Below are 25015 nucleotides of genomic sequence, written 5' to 3'. Positions count from 1 at the left end.
GTTTGTTTTGGCATTTTTGGTTCAGTTTACATTGTCTAAAAAAAACACACACCTGTATTGTAAGCTGTATTGTAGTTGAAGTCACCAAGCTTTTCAGCCTCAGTTTTTTCAACTTTCAGGGTTATTTTGAAGATTGGGGGGGAGGGGGGGGATGCACAGAAAGGCCCATGTGCAGTGCTTGGAAAATAATTGCTAATGTAGTTATTATTTTGATCTTATATTGGTCCTTCAGAAAGTACATAGTTAAACTCTAGGATTTCAACTTTAAATCCTCTTAATACCTACATTATTAAATGAATGTAGCATGTAAAATGTTTTGTTAAGTTTCATTTATGCAACAGATAGTAATGAATTCTTCATAGGTTTTTATCATACACCACTCGGGTCCTTTGTGGCCAAAAAAAGCTTTATTAATATATGTTAACTAAGCATAGAATCTCATATTGAAGATATTTTGTTTAGAATTCAGCAAATGGATTATAGAAGTGTTTTGTGTTAAGGAGTACAAATCTGGCCATACTGTTGAAGGAGGGCAGGTGAGGGGTGATAGCATAAGTTGAGCAGATCCCTACAAGTTATTCCTCAGCCTATCTAAAATGAGTTCTGTCTCCTTAAACACTTTTCTAAAGCTTCTAGCCTTCTGTGAACCCTATTATGTAGAATTTTATGACATTTAATTCTAGCACTTTGATTATCATGTAGTACTTTGGTCACTAAATACTTTAAGTATCTACCAGGGACCTGACTGTGTGCTAGGAACTATGGAAGAATAAAAAAAGTAAAAAGACAGGCACTCCAGAAACATCTTAGGGGAACTTGTCTTCCTCCTACTTGAATTCCTTTCATTGCCTAACACTGTGATTTTTAAAAAGTATTTGCCTAAAAATTCAACTGAAGGGAAGTATCCATGGCATATCTTGCTGTATTATGCAGCCATTCTAGGGCTAGGACTCATGAGTTTTCTGTTTCAAATATTTATTGGTGAAAGGAGTTAGGTGTTGGACACATGGCTGTAGTACTGTGAAATGATGCAATGATTAGGGAAACAGATACTGACTCTGCTTAAACATACATTAATCAAATAGTTGTACACAACAGTTATAATTTTTTTTTTTTTAATGCTAGGGAAGAAAAGTATAGGCTTCTAGTGAGGATATAATAGGATCTAATTTTAATTGGGTTGGAGAAGCCTTTTTCCAGAAGTAATATTGAAGCTGAAACTTTAAGGATTTTGAAGATATGGTAGGAAAGCATTCCAGGCTGAAGAAACAGCATACGTGAAGGTAGTGAGGTAAGAGAGGGATAGATCTCAAAAACAATAAGGTGACCAGTGTAAGATTTTACCATAAATGTAGTCCGAAGTGATTGAAGGATTTTGTGTGGGGTGGCAACATGATCTGTTTTCTTTTAAAATTGCTGGCTGCTGGGTGGAGGGTGGATTGGCAGGAATAAGAATGGAAGCAGGGAGATCCAAGCTATTAACTGTGGTCTGGGTAACAGATAATAAGGCTTGATGGCAGACTGAATTGGATGTAGATGGATTGAATGTGGGAGTGGAAGAGAAGCTGATTCCCAGGTTTTGGTCTTGAGCAACTGAATAGATGGCAGTACTGTTGGCTGAGATGGGAAATACTGGAGAAGGAATAGATTTGAGGGATAAAAAAAGAATTCTGAGTAGCCTGTGAGACATCTTACTCCATGAATCATTATGAGGGAGGGGAGCGGAAAAGTATATATATACTAGAGGCCCAGTGCACGAAATTTGTGCACTTGGGTGGTCCCTCAGCCCAGCCTGAGCCCTCTCACAGTCTGGGAGCCCTTGGGGGAGCGGGCCTATGCTGGCAATCCGACATCCTTAGTGCTGCGGTGGAGGTAGGAGAGGCTCCCACCACTGCCACTGCGTTTGCCGCTGTGAGCCTAGCTCAGGGCTTATGGCTGAGTGGTGCTCCCCCTATGGGAGTGCACTGACAACCAGGGGGCAACTCCTGTGTTGAGCGTCTGCCCCCTGGTGGTCATTCTGCTGTTTGGTCGATTTGCATATTAGCCTTTTATTATATAGGCTATATATTAAGAAGTATAAAAAATCGTGTGTGTGTGTGTGTCTGTGTGTGTGTGTGTGTGTGTGTGTGTATATATATATATATATATATATATATATATATATATATACACACACACACACATACTAGTGACCCGGTGCACGAAATTTGTGCACATTAAAAGGGGATTAGAGGAAATAATTTAATATTGCTATTTGCCTTTTCTCTATAATAGAAGTGTCAGAGATGAAAGAAAATTAGTAAAATGTATATGAAAACCTTCCTCCTGTCAGAGTCTGGGGCTCACCATGGGACCCAGAGTCAAGTCCCCACCCACCCACATGCACCTCAAAATCGCGTGAGACCCAGACCCGGCCAGCCACCCCCATTGGGCTAGATCCAGATCCGGCCAGTCCCACCCTTGTCAAGCCCTGCCAGGCAGGGGACATAGCCTGAGGTCCCCCAGCCCAGACCGGGGCGGGGGGTGTGCCTTGAGGTCCTCCATCAAGCCCCGCCAGGTGGGGAACACGGCCTGAGATCCCCTGTCAAGCCCCGCTGAGTGGGGGGCATGGCCTGAGGTCCCCCGTCAAGCCCTGCCAGACAGGGTGGGGCGCAGCCTCAGGTTCCCCGGCCCAGCACCGGGAGGGGGGCGCAGCCTCAGGTCCCCCATCAAGCCCCGCTGGGTGGGGGGCACGGCCTGAGGTCCCTTGTCAAGCCCAGCCAGGCACGGGGGCACAGCCTCAGGTCCCCTGGCCTGATGCTGGAACGGGAGGCGCGGCCTGAGGTCCCCTGTCAAGCCTCGCCGGGCGGGGGGTGTGGTCTGAGGTCCCCCGGCCTGGTGCCGGGGTGGGGGGCGCAGCCTGAAGTCTTCTGTCAAGCCCCACCTGTTGGGGGGCGTGGCCTGAGGTCCCCCTGCCTGGCGCTGGGGCAGGGGGAGCAGCCTGAGGTCCCCTAGCCCAGCACCAGGACGAGAAGCGCACCTTGAGGTCCCCCGTCAAGCCCCGCTGGGCAGAGGGCATGGCCTCAGGTTCCCTGGCCTGGCACTGGGGCGGGGTGTGTGTGGCCTGAGATCTCCCAGCCTGACCCCAGGGGGAGGGGTGCGGCCTGAGGTCCCCTGTCAAGCCCTGCTGGGTGTGGGAGGGCGTAGCCTCAGGTCCCTGCTGATTGCTCGTTAAGGCTCCTTATGGGAACTTGTCCTCAGCTGTGGGTGCAGCCATCTTTGTGATGGAGTGATGGTCAATTAGCATATTCCCTCTTTATTAGATAGGATATGTATAGTGGTGTGTGTGTGTTTGTATAGTGTCTAAGGTTATACATGAAATTATTTAAGGAGAGTGCATAGATAAGAGAACAGGTATATGATCTGGGATTAGGCCTAGAAAATGTCTAAAGGAAGGTCTGTTAGAGATTGAGGAGACACTAGCAAAGGAAATTAAGGAGCTGCTATGCTGGTTAGAAATAGATAGGAGAGCAGTTTCAGGGAGCTGAGAGAAAAGTTTTCAAGAAGGCACAAACTTCAAAGCTAATGCCTGGAATTGTGTGTTTTTAAGTATTTCAAAAAATCAACCCAAAGTAGTGATTCCTGCCTCTACAGGAAGAAAAAAAGTGGAGGGAGGGTAGCATGATTATCAAGTGTGGAAAAATATGGTGGAGACAATCTATAATAGCTCCTACTGGATTTAAAGCATTAATGTTATTATTTGAAATCACTGTTTGTTTTTAAATTGATTTTTTTTTTTTTTTGAGAGAGAGAAACATCGATTTGTTGTTCCACTTAGTGTTGCAGTCATTGTTTTTTTTTCTTGTATGTGCCCTGATTAGAGATCAAACCCCGAACCTTGGCATATCGGGATGGTGCTTTAACCAACTGAGATACCTGGCCAGGGTAAAGCATTATTAAAACAGTTTTAAAAGGTAGCATTACCTTGGCACAGTTGTCCTTAGGCCATGGCTTGCGAGCCTTTTGCTGGTGATATGTGGCCTATTTTAGCCTTTTTCATTAATACAAAGGGAGCATTAAAGAGAATAACTATATCATCGAGTGTCTTTTATGTCTTACTGAGCTTGTGGTTTTTTATTTAATTATTATGAAATAGGTCTTATACACATTTTACTCATGATAAAATGGGCCCATAGAAGCTGAAGAAATTGTTTAGTGTCACGCTCATAGAAAGTGATGCAGATGGAATTCACACCCAGGTTTTTCTGACTCCAATGCCAGGACATAGTATCCTCTTTCTTATTATCTTTTTTGTTTTAAATTGATTTTTAGAGAGAGAAGAAGGGAGAGGGAGAGAGAGAGAAACATTGATGTGAGAGAGAAACTTTGATCTGCTGCTTACTGCACACTCCAGGATCTAGCCCACAATCCTGGGTATGTGCCCTGACCACGAATTGAACCTGCAACCTTTTGGTGCATAGGAGGGTGCACAGGACGACACTCAACCAACTGAGCCACACAGGCCAGGGCTTTATTACCTTTTCTTCCTACCTATCCCCCAGACCTACTTTGAGATGGCAAGGGTGTTGAGGGGGACACAATGGGGATTACCACCATCACCTCTCTACAGTGACCTCCTGAGAATGGAATCCTTATATAATAAAAGGCTAATATGCAAATTGACCGAATGGCGGAATGACTGGTCACTATGACATGCACTGCCCACCAGGGGGCAGACACTCAACACAGGAGCTGCCCCCCGGTGGTCAGTGCGGTCCCACAGGGGAGCGCTGCAAAGCCAGAAGCTGGGCTCACGGCTGGTGTGAGCCTCTCCTGCCTCTGTGGCAGTGCTAAGGATGTCTGACCTTAGCGGGCCTAAGCCATCAGTCGGACATCCCCTGAGGGCTCCCGGACTGCCAGAGGGCACAGACCGGGCTAAGGGACCTGTCCCCCACCCCCAACAAGTGCATGAATTTTGTGCACCAGGCCTCTAGTGATTATATAACAGAGAAATGAGTAGGAATTCTTGTGATGATGTATGATATGACTGTCTCTTTCATTGGATCTGAACTTGTATCTCATCTCCATACAGAGAATAGGTACTTAATAAAGATTTGTTCATTGAATGTCTCAGGGTGGACAATTCCTCCCATTTAACAAAGACTTCCTGTAAAACATAAACAAGTATGTTATCTCCTCTAATGCCTGTAGCTGCTTCCGAGTGGGCTGTATTGATTCTTGGACAAGAAACTTCATACACTAATTCAGTATATAGCTTGAGTTCTTAAAAGTCACCCTGAAAGAACAAGAATGGGCCATATCCCTGGGGTTAGGGAGTAGAATAGTTCCAGGATTGAGTAAAGTTGGAACCCTGATAAGAAATACTTGCATGTAGCAAAGTCAAGCTTGGATTATTTCACAATTTTGCCAGAGGCTTCACCCGGTTAAACCCATGCCACCAGCGCTGAAGTCTGGTTTACCCATAATACAGTATACATTCTCCAAGTATACACCAACTGACTGCCTGGGTAAAAGGAAAGATAAATTTGGGGATGTAAAATGTGGAAAATAATCTGTGCACTGCTATCATAATTGATGTTTATTGAGTATGCTTGCTTCATTAATATTTAATTACATATTTTATATATGTGTTTGGAAAGTCTGTGGTACTAATTAAATTAGTTCCTTGCTGAAGTGAAATGAATATGAACAAATTGAGTACCAGCAGCACTATTCTAAGTGCTGGGGATAATACAGCAATGAACACAGCAGAATTATGGGGCTTTCATTTAATGGTAGGAGACAATGAACAAATAGGTCAGATATAACTGAAGGTGATAGATGGTTATGGCTGGGGTGGTGCTGTTTTAGAGTAGAGAAAGCCTCCCTGATATGTGAGCAGACACTAGAAGGGAGTAAGGGATCACCCTATGCAAAATACCTGGGGGAAGAACACTCTAGGCAGAGGAAATTGCTCATGCTAAGGTCCTGAGATGGGAGTGTGCGTGGTGTGACTGAGAAATAAGAAGGCCAGCAAGATGAGTGACGAGGAGAGTGACAGGAGAAGGAGGTCAAAGCAGTAGTGAGGAATAAAGTAAATAAGTAGATCATGAAAAAGACTTAAGATTTTACTCTGAGTGAGATAGGGAGTCCTGGAGGGTTTAGTGCACAGACGACATGATTCACTTATGTTTTTAAAATATCACTCTAATTGCTCTGTGGAAAATATCCTTCTGTAAGGGGGTAATTGTGGAAGCTGGGAGACCAGTTAGAGCAGAATTTCAGTCCAGATGATAGGACTTTTATTAAGGTAGTGATAGTGTTTGATACAGTGAGAGGTGTTCTTATCCTGGGTATGTTATAAGGTAAAACTGTTGGGATTTGCTGATGGTTTAGATGAAGGGGTGTATAGAAAGATTAATGACAGGGTTTCCCACTGTTTAGAATGGAGTCTATAGAGATGGAGATGGGAAGGTCTTTGGAAAGAGCAAGTTTGAGAGGTGGACTAAAGAGTTGGGTTTCATTCTATAAATTAGTTCTACAGTGGGGCAAACATAAAATTGCAACTACTTATTAGTGAAAGAAAATAACTTAAGAAAATGGGTTTTAAATAGTCGCATAAAAATGTACTTTTATGCTACAAATTTAGGTAAAGCCATGAAAATCAATTTTTCAAATAGAATACAAAGGGGTGGGGAACTAATAGGCTAAAACATAAAATGAAAGTGTTGAGTGTAGGGACGGACTACAGGGAAAACAACTTAAAATACTAAAGTTAAAAACATCAATGGTTTCCTATTTAAAATGTGAAAGCTGTCATCTGCCAGTGGCTTTATTATTCTTTTATTTTTTACTAGAACCAGTATTGTCTTAAAGCAATAATACAAATCATGGATGGAGCTGATAAAGAACTTGGTGATTTCTAATTAGAAGAAGGGGAAAATCTGAAAAGCAAAAATAGCTTAGTGGAATGTTATCTCTCTGCAGAAGCTAGTAACGGGCTGGTGTGTTTGTACCAACCGTGGGCTCAGAAATTTCTCTGCTTTTAATGTTCACTATGCTGTTCCTGAACATTCACAAATTAGATAATCATTGAGGTTAAGAATTCTAAAAACCAACTGGCATGGTTGTCAGTTGGTGTGAATTAGTTCTTTGATCAATGCAGCTTCGAGTTTAGTATGCCAATCATTTTGGAATTTTTGTGGTAAGGTGGCTTGGTAGGACAGGCTTGGTTACTCCTGTGGAGGGAAACTTAAAGGATCCATGACTTGCTGTAGTATGACTTCTTCCCCATCATTTCACCTAAATAGTTGTTAAAGTCACCAGTCATCTCCATTCTTATCACCAATTCCAGGACACTTTATTTTCCTCCCCTGCAGCATTCAACCTTCCAGCAGCATTTGATGTTCTTTTGCAGTCTTTTCATCACTTCCTCGGCTTCCATAATAGCACTTTTATTTTTTAACTTACATTTATTGATTTTAGAGAGAGAAGGAGAGAAACATCACTTTGTTGATCCACTTATTTATGTATTCATTAGTTGCTTCCTGTATGTGCCCTGACTGGGGATGGAACCCACAACCTTGGAGCATCGTGATGGTGCTCTAATACTGACTTACCAGGCCAAGGCACTACTCTGTCTTTTCATTTTTCTCCCTCTCTGGCTCTTTCAGCCCAGTGTCTTTTGCAGTTTCCTTTATCTCTAAACTGAGCCACCTTCAGGGCTTGATTCTGGCTTTTCTTCTTCTGGCTTCTTTCTTCTCTCCCAGTTAATTTTGTCACCCACCCTTACCCCTTTTCTGAGTTCTAGGCATCCAATGCCTGCTGACATTTTTGCTTTGTATCTCAAAGGCACCCCAGACTCACAAACCTATAATTGCCTCCCTCCCTCTTCAGAAACAAAACAACCCAAGTCTTCTTTTAGTGTGTCCTATGTCTCTATGAATGGTACCAGCATGCATCATATTGCACAAGTGAGAAACATGAGTCATCCTTGACACTTTCTTTCATTCCTCCACATCCAATTCATCTCCAAGTCCTATCACCTTTATTTCCTAAATATTCTTTTTATCTTCACTACTACCATCCTAGATCCAATTGCGGCACATCCCCCCTACAGTAACCTAACTGGGTTCCCCGAATTCACTGTGCCCTCCCATCACTATTGTGCCCAGAAGGATCTTTTCAAAACAGAAAATTGATTATGTCATCCATTAGCTTAAAACTAGTTCTGCATTGTCTACCTCTGGCCTACTTCTTGAGTGTTAAAATTACTCAAAGGCACAATAGGAACCATAGGAACTATTTGTGATACTGTGAACTCTTCCTCCCTTCCACCTTATACACACAGTTAACATTTCAGTTTAGAGATTTCACTTTAATCCTTATTTCCTCCGAGAGGAAGCCTTATTATTCTCCAGTCCAGAACAAGCCCCCTACCCCTTAAAGCACTTATTTCATGTATATTTATTAATGTGGTTATTTGATTCAACTGGATTGGACTTCAAGCTGCATGGGAAGCAGACTATGTTTGTGGCTGTTTATTATATTCACGGTACCTTGTATATAGGCCTGACACAGCACACCCTCAATCAATATATGTTGGATAACAGAACTAGTTTTTTAAAATAAATTAATAAAGTACAAAAAAGTCTTAAATTCTTTTATATATCTTATATTTGTTAAGTATACTCTCTATAGTTCATTTGACAGGCATATTGCCCCAATTTGCATAGTTGGAGTCTAACACACAAAAAGAGCTAAGGAATTACCCTTACAGAATCATAGGGCCTGTAACAGGCAGCACCAGGGTTGGAACTTGCAGCAAACATTCTGACTCCCCAATTGGTGCTACTTCCAAAGATTTGTACTCCTCAGCTTCACTGTATGGATATATCTTTTCCTAATAGAAATATCTTCAAAAAGAAATACAAAAAAGTATCTTATAAATGGAATCTTCCTAAATTTTTTCTTCCATTTCCTCTACCTTTCCTTATCCATGGCTCTCAAAAGTGCAACCTAAATTTTTAAAAGTTCTAGGGTTGTGTGTTTTTAAAATTTTGTAATCACTAGTCACATGTGGCTGTTAAACTCAGTTTAAATTAAAACTAAAGCTTCAATTAAATTACTCAAGCCATATTTTAAGTGTTAATTGCCTACATTTAGCTGATGGCTATTGTATTGGACAATGGAGATACAGAACATTTCTATTATCACAGAGGTTACTATTTTACATTCCTTTTCTCTTCCTTTTTTTTTTTCTTCCACATTAAATACTCACCACGAGTTTATTCATATTCACATTTTCTTCTAATTTAGTATGGGATTCTTCCTCAAAGGTTTCTAGAACAGAGCCCTCAGTGAAGTATTTGTTGAATCAAGGGAATTCATCTTTTTTCTGAGAATTAATTGGAAAGGCTGTGGAATTTAATAGCATTCTTAAGCTGTATATCTGTATTTGGTCTTCAAATCTATCTTTGGAGGAGTTGGGTTTTCAGAAGGTCTTGGAGTAGCAGTCTCATTTTGCAAGGTTGTGATTTGCCTAAAGCCACATAACTAATATTTGATGAAGCTGAATTTTTTTGAAATTAGGTTTCTGTCTCCCTATCTTTTTCTTCTGGACCAGTGATCCACAAATTTCTAAAAGAATCACTTGGAGAAAAATTGTAGACATTTCTCTTTCAAAGAATATATAGGTAGGTAGTTTTTGAAAAACTTTCTGGTGATTCTCAGAAAGCCAGGTTTGAGAAGCAGTGTCCTAGAACATGTTGAGAGAGTTATACACTTTGATTTTCCCTATAACTTAGTACATAGTTATTTTCTTTGATGTGCTGATTCTCTACTTTGAAATACCCTTACATAGACAAGTGTTAACAATCAAAGATCTGGCTTTAACCATTAGATAACTGTATACTGAACTGTATTAAGTGGCCCTCTTAAAAAATATTTTTGTATTTTATTTTTGTATTTATTTTTAGACAGGAAGTAAGAGGGAGGGAGAGATAGAAACATCAATAAGAGAGAAACATACATTGTTTGGTTGCCTCCTGGGGATTGAGGCTGAAACCTAGGCATGTGCACTAACCCGGGTTTGAACTGGTGACCTCTTGGTACATACATGGGACAACACTCAACCAACTGAGCCACACCAGCTAGACTTTTTTCTTATAACTTTAGTAAGGTTCCTCATAGTCTTCTTTTTTTAAAAAAGATTTTTTTATTGATTTAGAGAGAGAGAAACATCGATGTGAGAATGAAACACCAATCAGCTGCTTCTCTTCCCCGCCCCCCCCCCCCCCCCCCACTTTACTGGGGATCAAGCCCACAACCTAGGTATGTATCCTGACCTGGAATCGAACCAGCAACCTTTCAGGGCATGGGATGATGCTCAACCAACTGAGCCACATCTGTCAGTGCTCATCAATATACTATTAATTAATACTGGAAGGTACAAATTTTCTGGTAATTTGAATTAAAATATATTCAGGTTATTAGCTTGTTGACATTAATGAGTTGTATGGGATTTGAAATGATAATTATGCTATTCTTAATGCATTCTGTTGTAACTTAGTCTTGAATGATCAGTAAAGAACATGATGGGCTAGGTAGAGGACTGAATTCTTTGACTGCAATCAGCAGTTCTGACTCGGTTTATTGTAAAGTCACATGGCCACACCATCACTTTTATCTGTGGCACTTGAGTTTTGAGCTTTGCATTAATGCCACTGGATATTAATAGACCATTGTTAACCAGAGCAGATTGGATTCCTGTAAAACAATACTTGGTTTTGAGAGAATAGTCTGTATGGGGAGCATTACACTGAATACACCAATCACCGACAGCACGGATAGGAAAAGTTGGTAGCTTTGGGATGAAATAATTGGCTAGGGCTTGATGAAAAAATTGTTAGAATAAATCCAGCCACTTTGGCATCTAAATTTGCATATGTGTGCATCATTTTTAGTTACTCATTTGGCTATGTGTCATGGTATTAACACTTTGCTTACCTTAGTATCAAGCAGATGCTTAAAATATATTAGAAATTTTTATCTTTAAAGTATCTTTATTAATACTTTATTTCAGAGGTTTGTTTTTAGAATTTTAATCATAGTTTTGGTGACCTTGAACATTTTTGAAGTGTAATTTGGAGCTTATTTAAATCAATAATAAGATGCTTGTAAACAAAACAATAAAATCTTTTATATTAACAGTGCCCTGAAATAAAGACTTCCACTCCTTTGGCTGTCATTAGCAAAGATTTAATTTGCTTAATTAAAGCTGGGTCCAGAGGTTTTGCTAATCCAATATGAACCTAAGCTAGCCCTGATGTAAGGTGCATGTCGGTTGCCACTAAAGGAAATAGGGAAGGGAGGAAGTTATTTACTAAGCACATTTTTATTTATTTTTATTTTTTTAATATATATTTTATTGCTTTTTTACAGAGAGGAAGGGAGAGGGATAGAGAGCTAGAAACATCGATGAGAGAGAAACATCGATCAGCTGCCTCCTGCACACCCCCTACTGGGGATGTGCCCGCAACCAAGGTACATTCCCTTGACCGGAATCGAACCCGGGACCCTTCAGTCTGCAGGCCGATGCTCTATCCAGTGAGCCAAACCGGTCAGGGCCTAAGCACATTTTTAGTTATAGAGAAGTTGCAAAACATTTCTAGTACATTTCTGAGTTATGGGTTTGTTCTCCGTGAGGTGGTATGCAGGAGGCAGTGGATCAACATTTCCCTCTCATATTGATGTTTCACCCTCTCTCTCCCCCTCCCTTCAATAAAAAGTCTGTAAAAAAAAAAAGTGGGGGGGAACATAGTTCACTCTCCAATCCTGTTTTTAAAAAAATATTTCTAGTAGTGCTATCTTTGATCATCAAAACCCACATTCTTCACACTATACCCTACTGACTTGCCAATGGTATCTATAATAATAAAAGCATAATATGCTAATTAGATCGGACAGCCGAACAACCTTCCAGATGTCCTTCTGGACAACCTTCTGGGTGAAGCCGGGGCTGCGAGGGCCGAGCCCCTTGCACAAATTTCATGCATTGGGCCTCTAGTGGATAATAAATCCTTTCTCAACAGGCAGAATGGTGATGCCATGTTTAAATGTAAAGTTCCTCCAGAGGTAATTTGAAACTCTGCCAATATCAAATTATACGACCTATGTAGTAGAGTCTAGATGAATGATGTTTTGCAGTATTTATTTTTATGTGTTTGTTCAACATCCAGTTATTTAAACTCATTACATGGGCAGTTGTAAAAATAGATCACTTATTTCTTGTTGATAATGTTAGCCAAAATTTATTTAGCACTTACTCTGTTAATGTCAGGCAGTATACCAAATACATATTTTTTGTTTACTTTTTTAAAAGCCATTCTTTTTATTGTGGAATATAGCAGAGAAAGAAACCCATAAATATGTAACTTATTCAAATGATCACCATCCAGGTCAAGAAAACAGAGCCTTGCTGGCACCCCTAGCCTCTGTACACTATTTTCTGATCCCTCCATCAAAGTAGCTGTTGTCATGACTTAAAGGTAATAATTTCCCTTGGGCCTTTGTCCTGACTTTTTCCCACCCAAAATGACTTTTACTATCTTTATGTATTGCTGAAGAATATTACAGTTGACCCTTGAATGGCACAGTTTGAACTATTCTGGTCCACTTATATGTGTTTTTATTTTGTTAGTTTTTTGTTTTTTTTATATTTTATTGATCTTTTACAGAGAGGAAGAGAGAGGGATAAAGAGTTAGAAACATCGATGAGAGAGAAACATCGATCAGCTGCCTCCTGCACACCCCCTACTGGGGATGTGCCTGCAACTAAGGTACATGCCTTTGACCGGAATCAAACCCGGGACCCTTCAGTCTGCAGGCCGACGCTCTATCCACTGAGCCAAACCGGTTTTGGCTATATGTGGTTTTTAATTGGAAAAAGAAAATCCTAGGTACATAGAAAGGGAATGACTGGCCTATTTTACCTACCCTCTCTACCACAATAGCCTCCAAATAAACTTCCAAGGTTAAATAAAACACATAACTCTATCTACTACACAGTTTCATACTTAAACATTGGACATGCCTTCCAGATGGATTATGTCTGGACACTAGCAATTCTTTCTCCTCCATAGGTGGTTGGTGCAATTGTCTGTAATAATCCCGTAGGGCAGAGTATCACAGACACTGTAAATCCTGGAGGAATTTCTACAAAGCACAGAGATTTAAAAAACACACCAAACAAACAAACAAACAAAAAAAACAAAAACAAAAAACTCCCTCTAGTGCCATCCAGTGCAGAACTAATATCATTTTTATGAGGACCATGTCAGAAGCCCTTAGGTTTGGAAGCAGAGGAAAGAAGGAAAGGTGAAGCAAGGTGATGAGTGAAAATAGTTGGAGAATTGGGAGGTTCAAGCAGGACAGTTTCCTGAGTTGGATGAATTATCTATCTTTTGTCCACTTGCCCAAAATAGGTAAATAAAATAATTTTCCTTGTGTAATTCTACCATTTGAAAGATTCTCTGCACTGCCACATTAATAGATATATGATTTGGGGTAAGTTAACCTCCAAAAGACTGTTTCCTCATTTGATAAGTGGGGGCCATAGTACGTACCTACCTCTCAAAGATGGATAATAGGACAATCTACAAAGAAAGAAAGAAAAAATATGAGATCATTATTAATTCAGGACAATAGGACACCTAAGCATTAGGGAAGTGTCTGACACACAATAGGCTTTCAGTAAATCGTAGTTGTTATTAAAGTAAGCCTGGCAGATTATGAGGGTCTCACAAATGAATTCTTGGTTTATCAGGAACCAAACCTAGATGATGTACAACCAGATTTTATAAGAAACTCTTGTTTCTTGAAGGCAGAAAAACTATTTTGTTATATCTTGCAATATTACTTAGCAAAAAAACCCCAAAATCTGGTGTATATCACAGTTAATTTGAATTGTGTTAGGGTTCACTTCACCCCCAAATATGCAAAGCCAAATTATTTCCTAACCTACAAACCAGTTCTTTTTTTTTTTTTTTTTTAATATATTTTATTGATTTTTTACAGAGAGGAAGGGAGAGGGATAGAGAGTTAGAAACATCGATGAGAGAGAAACATCGATCAGCTGCCTCCTGCACACCCCCCACTGGGGATGTGCCCGCAACCAAGGTACATGCCCCTGATCGGAATCGAACCCGGGACCTTTCAGTCCGCAGGCTGACGCTCTATCCACTGAGCCAAACCGGTTTCGGCTACAAACCAGTTCTTATCAAGAATTATACTGGGATGTTCAGTTGACATGTGAAAAAAACCATCCCTTCCCGTTGTATTTTCAAAGTGTTTGTGTAGTTATATCAAACTAGAGGCCCGGTATACGAAATTCGTGCATGGAGGGGGGGTGTCCCTCAGCGCAGCCTGCAACCTCTCCAATCTGGGATCCTTCTCACAATCCAGGACTGCTGGCTCCCAACCGCTCACCTGCCTGCCTGCCTAATTGCCCCTAACCGCTTTTGCCTGCCAGCCTGATCACCCCCTAACCACTCCCCTGCCAGCCTGATCGATGCCTAACTGCTCCCCTGCTGGCCTGCTTGCCCCTAACTGCCCACCCCTGCCAGCCTGGTCGCCCCCAACTGCCCTCCCCTGCAGGCCTAGGTCCCCCCAACTGTCCCCCGCTGCAGGCCTGATTTCCCCCATCTGCCCTCCCTTGCAGGTCTGGTCCCTCCCAACTGTCCTCCCCTGCTGGCCTGATCACCCACAACTGCCCTCCCCTGCTGGCCATCTTGTGTGTTGGAATGATGGTCAATTTGCATATTACTCTTTTATTAGATAGAAATTGTAAGGGGATTGCTAAGAAACATATGGAAATAAGGTATATTTAACTACTAAGGCAGTTTGTCACACTGCTAACTAGGCTTTTCCATCTTGTTTTTCATCCAGTGCAAGTGTTAATTGGGGTAGAATTTAAAATTAACTTCTGGAAGAGATTGTTGTATTATTGGCTTTATTTGTGGGTGCTCTTCTTTAATGTTGGACTTGTAATTTTTTTTGGTAGTTGTAGAATTTTTTTAGCATTTAAATGATGTGGTCTTCCAGAATAATTTGAGTTTAGATAACCTGAATGAGGTAAACATTTATGTATATTTTAAAATTTCTGAATGCTCTACCATAGTCACTTCCTTGCACATAGCACTTTCTTCTGAATCAACAGTTGTTAAATGCATTAAAACTTTTGTAAACCCCCCCGCCCCCATTTCCTCCTGTTCATGTTTTTTTCTGTCACATCAGATTATTGAGTAAGGTTGATATACTGTGTAAAAAGGTACATGAATGATGATTGGGATCTAAATGGTATTTCCCAGATCAGAATGCTAGACATAGTATGGTTTCCTAGTCTTCATTTGGCAGAATTAGTCATTGTTGACCCATGTTTTGTGACAGCCTGAAGCTGATTAGCCAATATATAATGACTTTGTCTTAATGAAAAACTAAAATGATCTCATTTTTTCTTTCATTTCAGCTTTCTTCATCTTCAATAAATAATTACCCTTGTTTTTTGGTATATGTGCTGCTGAAGTGAGCACTCACCCTTGTTTATTTTTTGTAAACCAATATCTTATCTTACACAATCTTGACATTAACTATGTAAGTTAGTGTATTAGTTTAAGAACCACTTTCTAGTAGCAGAGGTGATGCTAAAAGCAGATTTTGTTCTTTTAAATAAACGGACCTTTACACAGAAGCAATGAGTCCATGACCAAGAGTTAATGCAATATGTATTTCAGAGACGCAGTGAGGGGACAGAAGGAGGATCCCTAGTTGCGGGAACTGGTGAGGGCCTTGGTCCTCCCATGATATGGTAGGTCTGAGCTTCCCAACAGGTGCCACAGGAACAGCATTGACTGGACACCGAGAGGATGGGAGTTCCAGGGAAACTGCTTCCCTTTCTCTGACAGGGTCAACCAAGTGTGTAATCTTATTCTTGTTGAAGAATGGCCAGGCATTAGCCACCTAGGAATGTTTCCTACTAATTCTTTTGAAATATGTAACTACAAGTGAGTCACAGCCTCACATTTCTAATGTGGCACTGTCACTGAAATTTAAATTACTGTATTATAGCGAATTTGTATCACACTAGAAGCCTCATCTGCTTTATGTGGTTGTCTTAGTACAAACTGATCTTTCTTTAGAGAGCCTCAAGACTCCAAGGGATGGTACTAGAGGCAGGGGTTATCTCCATTTTACAGATTAGGAAAGTGATTTTCACAGAGAGACTGACTAGAAAAGAGAGCATTATTGAAAAGACACCTAATCTTTTGACTGGTTAAGCATTTAATTTAATAGATGCTACTTGGTATAGTGGAAAATGCCCTGGATTAACCCTTTGCATTCGCTTGCTTTTTTCTCGATTCCTTTATTCTAATGCTAACTGTGTCGAGTCACACTCGACATCCAAGTGCAAAAGTTTAAAGTTAGAAGACCTTCCTTTTATCTCTAGTCTCTACTATAAAAATATCAACTCTAGAAGGGATGGAAAGTACCTAGTATGGTGCTTGATAGAATTGATTAATAAGTATTTGTTTAATGAGTGAGTGGAAAGATGTGAGGATGGTTTATGCCCAGAAACTTTTTTTTTTTTGGGGGGGGGGTGCGGGGGGAGACAGAATCTGTAAATAAAAGAACACCAGTAATTATTTTGGATTTTTTTTCTTTTGTTAATCCTCACTTGAGGATATTTTTTTCCACTGATTGCTAGACAGTGGAAGGAAGGGGAAGAGAGAGAGAGAAAAACATCAGTGTGAGAGAGAAACATCATTTGGTTGCCTCTGCATGCCCCTGACCCGGGCCGGGGGTGGAGCCTGCAACCAAGGTATGGGTCCTTGAACAGAATCTACATGGGACCTTTCAGTCTCTGGGCTGATGCCCCAACCACTGAGCCAAACCTGCTAGGGCTACTTTGGACTTTTTAATACATTAAATATAGTTAAGGGAATGGAACATTTCCCTCTTCAAAGAATGCCCATATTTGAACATCTTTAAATCTACCTGGAAACAATATTGTGGCACCTGTAAGATATAAAGAGACACTTTGGTACAGCTTTGCTCAGTTGTTCTTTAGAACAATCTATAATAATAAAAGCATAGTATGCTAATTAGACCAGACATCCTTTCGATGTGGGGGCATCCAGCAGAGGCTGCCGGCAGTGGCGGGCAGGGGCCGGGGCCAAGGCCCTCACATGAATTTCGTGCATCGGGCTTCTAGTAGTAAAATAAAAACCCAAACATTTTCCCCTCCTTGCAAATTAAAAAAAAAAAAGTAGGCTACTGTCTTTTTGCCCACTATGGCCTAAAATTGCTGAGCAGAGACCCTTTTGCCCAGCCTTTGTCAATTAAACTGTAAAGACAGAATAAATTAGTATGAAAAATTAATAGATTGGTAATAAACAATGCCAGAAATGTGTTGTATTAGTATTTTAACTGTTATTTAGAAGCTGCACTGTTCAAATGATGTTGATTTCTCTTTGCACAATGATAAACACCTTTATTAACTTATTCTGGGAAAAAAAATGTGACCACAAATCATTTGATTACTATACAATCATCTTTCAAGGGTATTAAGTCCTTGGCTAGTGACATTGCAAAGACCACCCATGCTATGCTACAGTGAGATAAAAATTTTGTAAACTTAGTAACTGAGATGTTCAAAGAAAGAGAAAAAAACATGATATTTTAATGTAAATTATACGTAAAGCATTTAACAGTGAGAAGCACATTAGTGTACACATTTGGGAAATGAGAAGGATGTAATGTACAAAGAAAACAATCCTGCACTCTAGGTTACAGAGCTGGTTAAAGCAGTGTTACAGGTTTTTATTATAAGCTTTTTAAAAACTTGGTTAAATATTGATTTTTATCCATTATTTTAAAAAGACATCTGAGCCCTAGCCCGGATTGGCTTAGTGGATAAAGCATCAGCCTTCGGACCAAAGGGTCCGAGTTTGATTCTGGTCAAGGGCACATACCTTGGTTGCAGGCTCCTCCCTGGCCCGGGCCCTGGTTGGCTCCTGCGGGAGGCAACCAGTCCTCTCTGTCTTTCCTTCTCTCTTCCCCTCTACCTAAAAATCAATGGGAAAATATCCTCAGGCTAGGATTAACAAAAAAAAGAGCTGATTTCATAATAGGTTGTTGCTAAAATACTGAAGAAAATTCTACTGTTAGGAAAGAAACAATAGCTTGATTTTTAAGAATTTTTAAACTGAAAAGTCATTATTAAACCAAGTCAGTGTGTCACAAGCAGTATTTTCTCAAGCATAATTGAAATATGACCTTTGTTATGTAAAAGAATTTGAATCCGTTAAAAGACAAGTTAACTTTTGGATATTGGAAACTGAGAAAGCTTTGTAAATATTTAAGACATGTGCAATAAGGAATAAATATAAAATGTATTTTACATTATAAAGGATTTTAATTATTAAGAATTTACTATATTCCTGGCCAAATTCTTTTTTTTTAATGTTTTTATTGATTTTTAGAGAGAGGGATAGAGAGATAGAAACAACCATGAGAGAAAAACATCATCCATTGGCTGCCTCCAGCATGCCTCCTACTGGAGATCGAACCTGCAACCTAGGCATGTATCCTGACAGGAATCCAACTGGTGACCTCTTGATTCATGGGTCAACACTCAACCACTGAACCACTCTGGCTGGGCCAAATTCTTTTTTTTTTTAAATATACTTTTATTGATTTCAGAGAGGAAGGGAGAGGGAGAGAAAGATAGAAACATCAACGATGAGAGAATCATTGATTGACTGCCTCCTCCATGCCCCCTACTAGGGATCAAGCCTGCTACCTGGGCATGTGCCCTTGACTGGAATCGAACCTGGGACCCTTCAGTTCCCAGGCCAACACTCGATCCACTGAGCCAAACCAGCTAGGACCCAAATTCTTTTTTTTTTTCTTTTGTTGTTATTTTTAATCCTCACCCGAGGATATTTTTTCCCATTGATATATTTTTTAATTTAAATTCTTTGTTGTTTAAAGTATTACATGAGTCTCCTTTTTCCCCCCATTGACCTCTCCCTAGCTACTCTCACCCCCCAGCACATGCCCTCACCTCCCTACTGCCTGTGTCCATTGGTTATGTTCATATGCATGCATACAAGTCCTTTGGTTGATCTCTTACCCCCTCACCCCGCCTTCCCTCATAGGTTGGACACTCTGGTCGATGCTTCTATGTCTTTGGTTCTATTTTTGTTCCTCAGTTTATGTTGTTTATTATATTCCACAAGAGATATTATGTGATATTTATCTTCCTCTGACTAGTTTATTTCACTTAGCATAATGCTCTCCAGTTCCATCCATGCTGTTGCAAATGGTAAGAATTCCTTCTCTTTTATAGGAGCATAGTATTCCATTGTGTAGATATACCACAGTTTTCTTTTTTTTTAAATTTCATTTAATTTTCATTATTACTCTCTCGATTTTTTTTTTTGTCTAAAGTTTTACATATGTCTCCTTGTCCCCCAATTGACCCCTCCCCTACCCCTTCCCAGCCCACTGCCCCAGTGTCTGTGTCCATTGGTTATGCTAATATGCATGCATACAAGTCCTTTGGTTGATCTCTAACCCCCCTCCCCTACCATTTGTCTCTAGATCGATCTACTCTTATTCATCAAATTATGTTGATCATTATATCCCACATATGAGTGAGATCATGTGATATTTATCTTTCTCTGACTGGCTTATTTCGCTTAGCATAATGCTCTCCAGTTCCATCCATGCTGTTGCAAATGGTAAAAGTTCCTTTTTAATAGCAGCATAGTATTCCATTGTGTAGATGTACCACAGTTTTTTAATCTACTCATCTGCTGATGGGCACTTAGGCTGTTTCCAAATCTTAGCTATTGTAAATTATGCTGCTATGAACATAGGGGTGCATATATCCTTTCTGATCGGTGTTTCTGTTTTCTTGGGATATATTTCTAGAAGTGGGATTTCTGGGTCAAATGGGAGTTCCATTTTTAATTTTTTGAGGAAACTCCATACTGTTTTCCACAGTATTTCTGATAGTTAAATATTCACTGGAAAATTCAGGAAATAAAAACTAATCAAAAAAGATAAATTATTTTTCTTTTTATTTAGGAAAATTTGGCTGTTCATCACACATTGACAATTTCTTATTCTCATTTTGTAAGAATTAGAATAGTAAACATTATGAAATATCTAAGTGGCAACATCAGTATTTACCTACACAGGGCTGAAATTCAGAGAAGTCTGATCTGGAAATGAATGGAGGCCATCACTTATTACTTAACACATTTAGATGTTGCTTATAGCTCCATGTCTGGTAAAATGACCTTAGGAAGAAAATATAGAGAAAAGGAGATGGGGTTTAGGACCAAGTTGAAGGGACTCTTACTCTTTAATTGCTTGATAGAAGAGGCTGAGAGAAAATGTATTTCAAGAAATGTTTCAAGAAAGAGGGAGTGGTTCATACATTGTATATTGTTTCAAAAGTCCAGCAAGACAGGGACTGAAAAATATACATTAGATTTGGCAGCAGAGAGGTCTATGGATGTCTTATAAAACTAGTTCAGTGTTGTGTGGCAAAGCTAGGTTGCTGTGTATTGAGGAATGTGCTGAAGTATTTCAGTAAGTTTGGCTGGGCTTCTGGTGACAGGTAAGGGAAGTGGTGTGCAATAATGTTAGCCATAGTTAAAGGAGAGAGAATGATCAAGTTGAGGTGAAAATTGAGTTTGCAAGAGAGATATTATCCACAGTGTAAAAATTCTTTTCTCTACTCCCTTCAAAGAAATAATGACCATGGAGACCAAAGTTCCCTTTGTATTTTCTATCTCCCCAGAAAAATGTTCAACTCCTCCTGCTTTCTCTCTGTAAGTTTCTCTTTTCATTCTGTTTCCATAGCTTCACCCACTAGCTTGTTAGCCTGGCCCCTCTCCTAAGTTCCAGTCATGAATTTTTTAACTGCCTGGTAGAATTCTGTTATCATCTCATGACTCCTCAAATTCAGCATGTTCAATTGAATTATTTTCTTTTCAGGTTGACATAATTATTTACTAGTTCTCTATTTCTTTCATTAAGAGATCCTTTTAGTTACTGAGGGTCTTCTTATCTAGGTCTTCCATTATCCCCTCTCTTTTCCTCGCTTCCCCATTCTATTCTCACGTCACTCACCCTTAATCCCTGCTTGGTAGATTGAGAATCACAGTGCTCCTTTTTTTGAAGGGTTATTTCACCAAATAAATCCAAATTAATTTATCCCACCTCATTTAATATGGTGCTTTGCATAAAATCATTTACGTTGTTATTTTTTAACATTTTATTCATTATGTGAAAAACAGTAAAAAAAAAAAAAACAAGCCCATCATTTCTGTGAAAATGGCAGATTGAAGATTTTATTTATGTACCTTGGTATCAGCATAATTTATAGTTCATAATTGTGTGAAATTTTCCTGATTATAAGTTTTAGTGTGTAGACCAAATGTCCTACCTGACAATTTACTTATTTCTCTGAAACTGATGTATTTAAAGAAACAAAATACAGGTACCTCCACTTTTTGAAAGTTTGTTTTATGCCACTTTGTTAAGACCTGCAGCCAGGCTGGTGTGGCTCAGCAGTTGAACTGCCACCCATGTGCCAAGAGGTGGCTGGTTTGATTCCTAGTCAGGGCATTTGATTCCTGGCTCATTGTCCAGTAGGGGGCATGCATGAGGTAGCTGATCGATGTTTCTCTTTTTATCTCTCTTTCTCTAAAATAAATAAATAAAAAAGACCTGCATTAGTATCTATTTTAGCTAACTGAAAAAAAAGAAACTCCAAGGAGGATTTTTGCTTTTATGAAAAAAAGGCAAAAAGCAAAAATAGCATTCTGCATTTGTTTTGCAGAGAGCCATTATGGAGGCAGGGCACAGTGAGAGTGGCTTGCTCACCAACCTGCTTCTCTGGAAACTGCACTCAGCAGCTTGGTATCAAGCCATCAAAAGCTTTGAACTAACTAACTGTGAGCATCTGTGTTTTATCTCACTTTATTTTGTGCATTTGTTAGCAAGATGCATCTTAAAGTAATTGCTTCTTTGCTTTATGCCATTTTAGCTTATGAAAGGTTTCATAGTCACGGTCTACTTCTAGATAGTGGGAGAAACCTGTATGTGTATTCTACTTTGGTTTCCTATTACTTCAGGAAATTGATACAATTGTAAACCCAATTTCATTACATTTAAATATACTAATTGAGCTATAAGTAATAACATTTGTGTTTTAATTTTTGAGTTTATGTTTGAGATTACTAACACACTTTTTGAAATAGAACTATAGGAATATGATGAAGAAGATAAACTTTCATTTTATGTGGACCCCATCTGTATTTTAAAATACTATTTAATATATTATAGAAAATCTAACTGTTTTTTTTAATATAGTTGTTCTCAATATAGTGAAAATTAGCATAATTACTACTAAATCTTTAACTTTGAAGTGGAATTCTGGTGGACACCCACACAAAAATTTTAAGATGCCTGCATAGACATTTGCATTGTAAGATGCCCACATTAATATGTGCCCGTGGAAAAAGTAGCCTACTACATACACACATCTTTAACTTTCTTTTAACAGATATGGAAAAAGAGATGTCTTTTTGTGTATACTATGCACAGTTACATTTTTCTGGTGATACTTGGAGATTATGTAATATTTTAAAGTCATAAATTAACTGAACAGTATTAAATATCAGAATGAAAACTGAGCAACTGCTGTCTACTTTAGTTATTTGAATTTACACAAACATTTTTGTTCTGGCTTTTATTTGAATAATTGAACAGTTAAGTCATCCGTCCTTATGCAGGACCTTTTTAAAAAAAAATCTGGGATCATTGATACTTGACCATCTAGAACACATCTAACAGAAGTAGCCAAAAGTGGGTTGCTCTTGTAAAGAATAATTTTCTTTTCTACTTATACATATATCTAACAAGTTTAGTGGTTATTGGTTTCAATGTATACATGAGTCTAAGCAAGGGAAAGAAATAACAACAGGCAGACACATTGACTGAAATGAGGAGTGACAGTCTGTAGTCTGATACAAGAGATGAGAAAAATTACCAGAAGTAGTCATTTCAAAAGTTTTCATGATCCCAAAATTCCATTCCTAGGTGTATACCCAAGGTAAATGAAAACTAATGTCCACACAAAAATGTGTAGACAAATGTTCACTGCAGCATTATTCCTAATAGCCAAAATGTGGAATCAGCCCAAATGATCATCAATTGATGGATGGAAAAACAAAAGTTTTTTAAAAAGTTTAGTAGATTGGGGTTATTAAAAAAATTTTTATGTGAGTGGTTAGTTCTATACACAGTAAGCCTGAGGCATCCCTTATAGAATAGTACGTAATAACTGATACAGTGGTTTTGAAACTATTTGTTGAAAGGTAAATTATGATAATTTCTTTTAGATTTTTGAACTATCAGAAGAGGTTAGCATTAAAATTCATTTAAGTTCTTAGTGATCTTTGATTTATTTTCTATGTATTTCACATATTCAAAGTTATAGCTGTCTGTTAATGCAAATATGGGGATTAGTTGAAAATTTGATTATTTTTCTCTTATCATTAAAAAGCTTAGATAAAGTAATTTCCAAAAGACACACTTAAAAACATTGTTGCATCTAACTTATTTTAATGTTTCTTTTGTTGCATAAAAATCTAAATATTAGCAGTAGTTAAGATATATAAATTGGAATCTAAGAGATAATCTAGGTTGATAGTACTTTGAAAAAGCATATAGTAATAATGCATTGAACAGAATTAAATGAATCTACTTGGTTAACACATTGGTCAAGGAAAATAGGGAAGTTTGATCATGACAGGTTTTGCTCTGACGTAATACAGAACTTGCAACAGCTTGTTTCTATGAAAATGTATTTATGTTCAAAATTAACTAGAGGGTATCAACCACTGAAAATGGTTTTATAAAAAGTGCTATAGGAAATCTACATCACGGTTTTTAGGCTCTTCTGTATTTAAAGAATGATGCTTGAAATATAGCTGTTTTTTGTTCCCTGCTGTTAAGAATATGGGTAGAGGAAGAACTATGGGGATAGTGTTAGGGACATTACTCTAGATCTAAAACATTTTCTATCTCTCAACACCTCCTTCTACCCTTTTATGACTTGTTTAAAGCACTGTTACTGGTTTGGAAATTTGTCATGACTTGGGTGTATTGGGACTGAACAAAAGTTGAGAACAAAGAACAGAGGGAAAGAGAAAATAGAGGACAAAAAACTAAGAATTATAGAATCACACATGAAATATAAAAATCTAAGAAGGGAACACTGTTTATGGAAATGCATGTATAACTAGCTCATGTATGAATGTGAGACAAATAACAAAGGAAAAAGTGAAGAGCACTGAGTGACTGAATGCAGACAAGGAGTAACAGGAGTTGTGAGTGAATGTTGGGATCCTTGGTAATCCTGCTGTCATGGATTATAAAGAGAAAATTGTTCATTGGTGATGAAGAGGAGTTTTAAATTTTTTTATTACTGATTTTAGAGATAGGAAGGGAGAGAGAAACATCCATTGGGGATACAGCCTGCAACCTGGGTATGTGCCCTGACCAGGAATTGAACCCACTACCTTTTAGTGTACAGGACAACACTTCAACTGAGCCACACAGGCCAGGAAAAAATTGTTACCATTGAAATTTCATATGTGGTAAAGATGCCAATTAGGCAATGTGAATTTGTGGCTGGAGAGACAAGGTTTGAATTGACTCAACTAGCTAGCCTATACTTAGCAAACAGTATTCACTGTGTTGTCCAGACATTGCCAAAGTAGAACTAAAATTGGAAATGATTAAAATGGGTTTACTGTCATAAGATTAAATTTTTCAAAACTCAATAATTAAGGTTTCTTTCACTTTATTGCTTTACATTTTCCTCAGGTAAGATATTCGGAAAACCTTGGTCCTTGGGAATCTGTACTATGTCCTTCTAAATATGGTTAAGTGT

The 25015-nt window shown here is 38.9% G+C and overlaps 1 protein-coding gene across 1 annotated transcript in view; it reads left to right on the top strand.

The window, feature by feature from the left end:
* SLC12A2 (solute carrier family 12 member 2) overlaps positions 1 to 25015 on the top strand; it is a 97071-nt gene that overhangs the window by 2733 nt on the left and 69323 nt on the right. The gene's annotated exons all lie outside the window — the stretch shown is intronic.

This window comes from Cnephaeus nilssonii (assembly GCF_951640355.1).
Source record: "Cnephaeus nilssonii genome assembly, chromosome: 2".
NCBI lineage: Eukaryota > Metazoa > Chordata > Mammalia > Chiroptera > Vespertilionidae > Cnephaeus > Cnephaeus nilssonii.
Note: the sequence above shows the minus strand (reverse complement) of the source record. Positions and strands in the feature narration are given on the sequence as shown.